The following is a 6,507-nucleotide window of genomic DNA, read 5'->3' on the forward strand; positions in this document are numbered from 1 at the left end:
GATGAGGAAAGGCAAATTTAGAAATGTGAAATTGAGACAGAGTCATTAATGGCCAGAGATTAGAAGTGGTACTTCAAGAAAAGTATGATAGGAATATACAATAAAGAAAGCATCAGATCAGAGGAGACAAGAGGACAAGGATAATGAATCACTGTAATGGTGAATGAAATTAAAGAGGCTTCTGAAAGGGGAAGGACAGCACTGATATATTAAGTATTAGACATAAATTGGAACAAATAAAAGACAAGATTCCAGTTTGGTACTGTAGCATATCTTTGTATAAAACTACTTCTTTGTTTTAGCATATGAAAAAAATAAATTATTTGTTAATCTTATTTTAGATAATAAAGACAATTCTATTCAAAGACTTAACATTGGACAATAGTTTTGGAGACAGTTGTAATTCACAAATTAAATGAAGGGACCCTTGGGTTTGAATGCTGTTTTTCAAGTGTCTGAGTATATTTGCGTTGATAAACACACACACACACACACACACACACACACACACACACACTTGATATCTTTGTATTAACCAGGGCAATAGGAATAATACGAATGTCATTACTAGGGAAATAATTGTGAGATATGCATCAACATGACTGAAACACATTCTATATTATGTAAATGCTAAAGGATAATTTGTAATTTAAACTAGACATAATACTAGAAAGAGAAATGGCAAACTGGTGAATTATTATCAAAGCAATGTTTTTGCTGCACTAAAAATCCGGAGACTTGGTAACATGCAGGCAGGAAATAATCAAACTACTAACAAAAATGACCCAGAAAACTTGCTGGGTCACTATTTAGCTAACCACCATATTTTGAAAAATCAAAAGGTGGCTCAGGTAATGATAAACTTTATATTATTTTGATGAAAGTCATAGTAAACCTCAAATTTCATTAAATCTTCATAATGAACTTTCTTCTTTAAATAAATATAGACTCATTTTAGTTTAAGATATAGGTAGGAGTACTTTTTATTTTGTGCTCTTAGAAATCTGTGCTTTGTGGTTAACTATATATGTAGTCTCGGTAAGCATGGGTAATTTGTCTATCATCCAAATTCTTTTAAATTAAAATAATCAAATGAGCTATATAGTATACAGATAGTTATAAAAAATGTTGAAATCATGGAAACCAAGGCCCCACCAAAACTACTTATATACTATCTAGTTAGACAGCAATGACTATAATCAAGTTCCACATTTTTACATGTTATTCACAAAATTATAATTCCAGCTATGGATACTTATGCCTGAAGTCATATATATCTCTTATAGAGACTAAATTGCTCAACTTAACTGTCTTCCTATCACTTGAATTTGAATAATCTAAAATTTAGCCCTTAACAAAAAGAAGCTTAAGTCATGGCAGAGAGACAGAGACAGAGACAGAGACAGAGATTGTATTATAGACTCCATCACTATTCTGTTTATTCAGGATTAAAAATCAAAATTCTTTGGCTTTTTTTTAAATACGTGAACATGTTTTGTAAATTTGAAGTCCTATAAATGCACTTTACATACGTATAGTACACACTGACAAGGGCCTCATCAGTTTTCCTTTTTTTGTTCTGGGATTTTTTAAATTAATTTATTTTTTAATTGGAGTTCAATTTCCCAACAGATAGCATAACATCCAGGGCTCATCCAGACTAGTGCCCCCCTCAGTGCCCATCACCCAGTCACCCTAACCCCCCACGCACCTCCTTTTCAACTACCCCTTGTTTGTTTCCCAGAGCTAGATATCTCTCATGTTTTGTCACCCTCACTGATTATTTTCACTCATTTTCTCTCCTTTCCTCTTTATTCCCTTTCACTAATTTTTGTATTGCCCAAATGAATGAGACCATATAATGTTTGTCCTTTTCCAATTGACTTATTTCACTCAGCATAATACCCTCCAGGTCCAGCCACGTCGAAGCAAATGGTGGGTATTTGTCATTTCTAATGGCTGAGGAATATTCCATTGTATACATGGACCACAGCTTCTTTATCCATTCATTTTTCGATGGACACCAAGGCTCCTTCCACAGTTTGGCTATTGTGGACATTGCTGCTAGAAACATCGGGGTGCAGGTGTTCCGGCGTTTCACTGTATCTGTATATTTGGGGTAAATCCCCAGCAGTGCAATTGCTGAATGTAGGGAAAATCTATTTTTAACTCTTTGAGGAACCTCTACACAGTTTTCCAGAGTGGCTGCACCAGTTCACATTCCCACCAACAGTGCAAGAGGGTTCCCCTTTCTCCACATCCTCTCCAACATCTGCTGTTTCCTGTATTGTTAATTTTCACCATTCTCACTGGTGTGAAGTGGAATTTCCACTTCGCCAATTTGAATTTATGGTTTTGATTTATATTTTCCTGATGGCCAGAGATGCGGAGTATTTTCTCATGTGCCTGTTGGCCATGGGTATGTCTTCCTCTGTGAGATTTCTGTTCATGTCTTTTGCCCATTTCATGATTGCATTGTTTGTTTCTTTGCTGTTGAGTTTAATAAGTTCTTTATAGATCTTGGATACCAACCCTTTATCTGATAATGTAATTTGCAAATATCTTCTCCCATTCTTCAGGTTGTCTTTTGCTTTTATTGACTGTTTCTTTGGCTGGGCAGAAGCTTTTTATCTTGATTAAGTCACAATAATTCATTTTTGCTTTTTTCCCCCTTGCCTTCATGGATGTATCTTGCAAGAAGTTGCTGTGGCCAAGGTCAAAAAGAGTGTTGCCTGTGTTCTCCTCTAGGATTCTGATGCACTCTTGTCTCATATTTTGATCTTTCATCCATTTTGAGTTTATTGTAGTGTATGGTATAAGAGAGTGGTCTAGTTTCATTCTTCTGCATGTGGATGTCCAATTTTCCCAGCACCATTTATTGAAGAGACTTTTTTCCAGTGGATAGTCTTTCCTCTGTCGAATATTAGTTGACCATAGAGTTGAGGGGCCATTTCTGGGATCTCTATTCTGTTCCATTGATCTATGTGTCTGTTTTTCTGCCAGTACCACACTGTCTTGATGATCACAGCTTTGTAGTACAACCTGAAATCTGCCATTGTAATGCCCCCAGCTCTGGTTTTCTTTTTTAATATTCCCCTGGCTATTTGGAGTCTTCTCTGATTCCACACAAATCTTAAGATGATTTATTCCAACTCTCTGAAGAAAGTCCATGGTATTTTGATAGGGATTGCATTAAATGTGTAAATTGCCCTGAGTAGCACTGACATTTTCACAATGCTAATTCCTCCAATCCATGAGCATGGAATATTTTTCATCTCTTTGTATAGTCCTCAATTTCTTTCAGAAGTGTTCTGTAGTTTTTAGGGTATACATCCTTTACCTATTTGGTTAGGTTTATTTCTAGGTATCTTATGCTTTTGGGTGGAATTGTAAATGGGATTGACTCCTTAATTTCTCTTTCTTCAGTCTCATTGTTAGTGTAGAGAAATGCCACTGATTTTTGGGCATTGATTTTGTAATCTGCCAGACTGCCAAATGGCTGTATGAGTTCTAGCAATCTTGGGGTAGAGTCTTTTGGGTTTTCTCTGTACAGTATCATGTCATCTGTGAAGACGGAGAGTTCGACTTCTTCGTTGCCAATTTGAATGCCTTTTATTTCTTTTTGTTGCCTGATTGCTGAGGCTAGGATTTCTAGTACTATGCTGAATACCAGTGATGAGGTTGGACATCCCTGTTGTGTTCCTGATCTTAGGAGAAAGGCTCTCACTTTTTCCCCATTGAGAATGATATTTGCTGTGGGCTTTTCGTAGATGGCTTTTAAGATGCTGAGGAATGTTCCCTCTATCCCTACACTCTGAAGAGTTTTGATCAGGTTTGATGCTGTATTTTGTCAAATTCTTTCTCTGCATCTATTGAGAGGATCATATGGTTCTTGTTTTTTCTCTTGATATGATCTATCACATTGATTACTTTATGAGTGTTGAACCAGCCTTGCCTCCTGGGGATAAATCCCACTTGGTCATGGTGAATAATCTTCTTAATATACTGTTGGATCCTATTGGCTGTATCTTGTTGAGAACTTTTGCATCTGTGTTCATCAGGGATAGTGATCTATAGTTCTGCTTTTTGGTGAGGTATTTGGTTTTGAAATTAAGGTGATGCTCGCCTCATAAAACGAGTTTGGAACTACTCCATCTCTTTCTATCTTTCAGAACAGCTTTAGTAGAATAGGTGTTGTTTCTTCTTTAAACGTTTAATAGAACTCCCCTGAGAAGCCATCTGGCCCTGGACTTTTGTAACTTGGGAGGTTTTTGATGACTGCTTCAATATCCTCCCTGGTAATTGGCCTCTTCAGGTTTTCTATTTCTTCCTGTTCCAGGTGTGGTAGTTTGTGGTTTTCCAGAAATGCAATCATTTCTTCTAGATTGCTTAATTTATTGGCATATACCTGCTCATAATAAGTTTTTAAATTCATTTGTATTTCCTTGATATTAGTGGTGATCTCTCCTTTTTCATTAGTGATTTTATTAATTTGAGTCCTTTCTCTTTTGTTTTTAACAAGGTTGGCTAATGGTTTATCTATCTACTATTCTTTCAAAGAACCAACTCCTGGTTTTGCTGACTGTTCTACAGTTCTTCTGGTGTCTATTTCATTGAGTTCTGCTTGAATCTTATTAACTCTATTCTTCCTCCCTGTGTAGGATCTATTTGTTGTTCTTTCTCCAGCTCCTTTAGGTGCAAGGTTAGCATTCGTATTTGAGTTCTTTCCAGTTTTTGGATGGATGCTTGTATTGCGATGTATTTCCCCCTCCAGACTGCTTTTGCTGTATCCCAAAGATTCTGAATGGTTGTATCTTCTTCATTCTCATAGTTTCCATGAATCTTTTAATTCTTCTCTAATTTCCTGGTTGACCCTTTCATTTATTAGCAGTAAGGTCATTAACCTCCACATGTTTGAATTCCTTCCAAGTTTCTTCTTGTGGTTTAGTCCTAGTTTCAAAGCATTATGGTTTAAAAATAGGCAGGGGACAATCACAATCTTTTGGTTTCAGTTAAGACCTGATTTGTGATCCAGTATGTGGTCTATTCTGGAGAAAGTTACATGTGCACTTGAGAAGAATGTGTATTCAGTTGTGTTTGGATGTAAAGTTCTATAAATATCGGTGAAATCCATCTGGTCCAGTGTATCATTTAAAGCTCTTGTTTCTTTCTTTTAAGCTCTTGTTTCTTTAGATATGTTGTGCAAATAAGCTCTGTCAATTACAGAAAGCGCTGTATTCAAGTTTACCAGTATAAATATATTATTATCTAAGTATGTCTTAACTTTGGTTATTAATTGATTGATATACTTGGCAGCTCCCACATTCGGGGCATAAATATTTATAATATTTGTTAGTTCCTCTTGTTGGATAGATCCTTGAAGTAAGATATAGTGTCCCTCTTCATCTCTTACTACACAGTCTTTGGGACACACTTTAATTTATCTGATAAGAAGATGGTTACCCCTGCTTTCTTTTGAGAACCATTTGAATGGTAGATTGTTCTGCAACCTTTTATTTTCAGGCTGTAGGTGTCCTGAGGTCTAAAATGAGTCTCTTGTAGACAGCAAATAGATGGGTCTTGCTTTTTTATCCAGTCTGAGACCCTGAGCCTTTTGATGGGATTATTAAGCACATTCACGTTCAGAGTTACTATTGAAAGATATGAATTTAGTGTCATCATGATACCTATTCAGTCCCTGTTTTGTGGATTGTTTCCTTGGACTTCCTCTTTGTTTTCCAGAGTCCCCCTTAACATTTATTGCAGGGCTGGTTTGGTGGTCACATATTCTTTCAGTTTCTGCCTATCTTGGAAGCTCTTTATCTCTCCTTCTATTCTGAATGAGAGCCTTGCTGGATAAAGTATTCTTGGTTGCATGTTCTTCTCATTTAGGACCCTGAATATATCCTGCCAGCCCTTTCTGGCCTGCCAGGTCTCTGTGGAGCGGTCTCTGTTAACCTAATATTTTTCCCCATATAAGTTAGGATCTCTTGTCTCTTGCTGCTTTAAGGATCTTATCTTTATCTTTGGAATTTGCAAGTTTCACTATTATCAGGGTGTTGAATGGTTTTTATTGATTTTAGGGGGGGACCTCTCTATCCCCTGGATCTGAATGCCTATTTCCCTCCCCAAATTAGGGAAGTTCTCAGCTATGATTTGTTCAAATATGCTTTCTGGCCCTCTGTTCCTCTCGGCACCCTCTGGAACCCCAATTCTACGTAGATTTTTCCTTCTGAGGCTGTCATTTATTTCCCTTAACCTTTCCTCATGATCTTTTAATTTTTTTTCTCTTTTTTCCTCAGCTTCCTTCCTTGCCATCAACTTGTCTTCTATGTCACTCATTAGTTCTTCTACCTCATTAACCCTCATCATTATGACCTCCAGTTTGGATTGCATCTCATGTAATTGATTTTTAATTTCAGCCTGATTAGATCTAAGTTCTGCAGTCATGAAGTCTCTTGATTCCTGTGTGCTTTTTTCCAGAGTCACCAGTAGCTTTATAATTGT

This window comes from Canis lupus, chromosome X (genome assembly GCF_003254725.2).
Source record: "Canis lupus dingo isolate Sandy chromosome X, ASM325472v2, whole genome shotgun sequence".
In the NCBI taxonomy this organism is placed as follows: domain Eukaryota; kingdom Metazoa; phylum Chordata; class Mammalia; order Carnivora; family Canidae; genus Canis; species Canis lupus.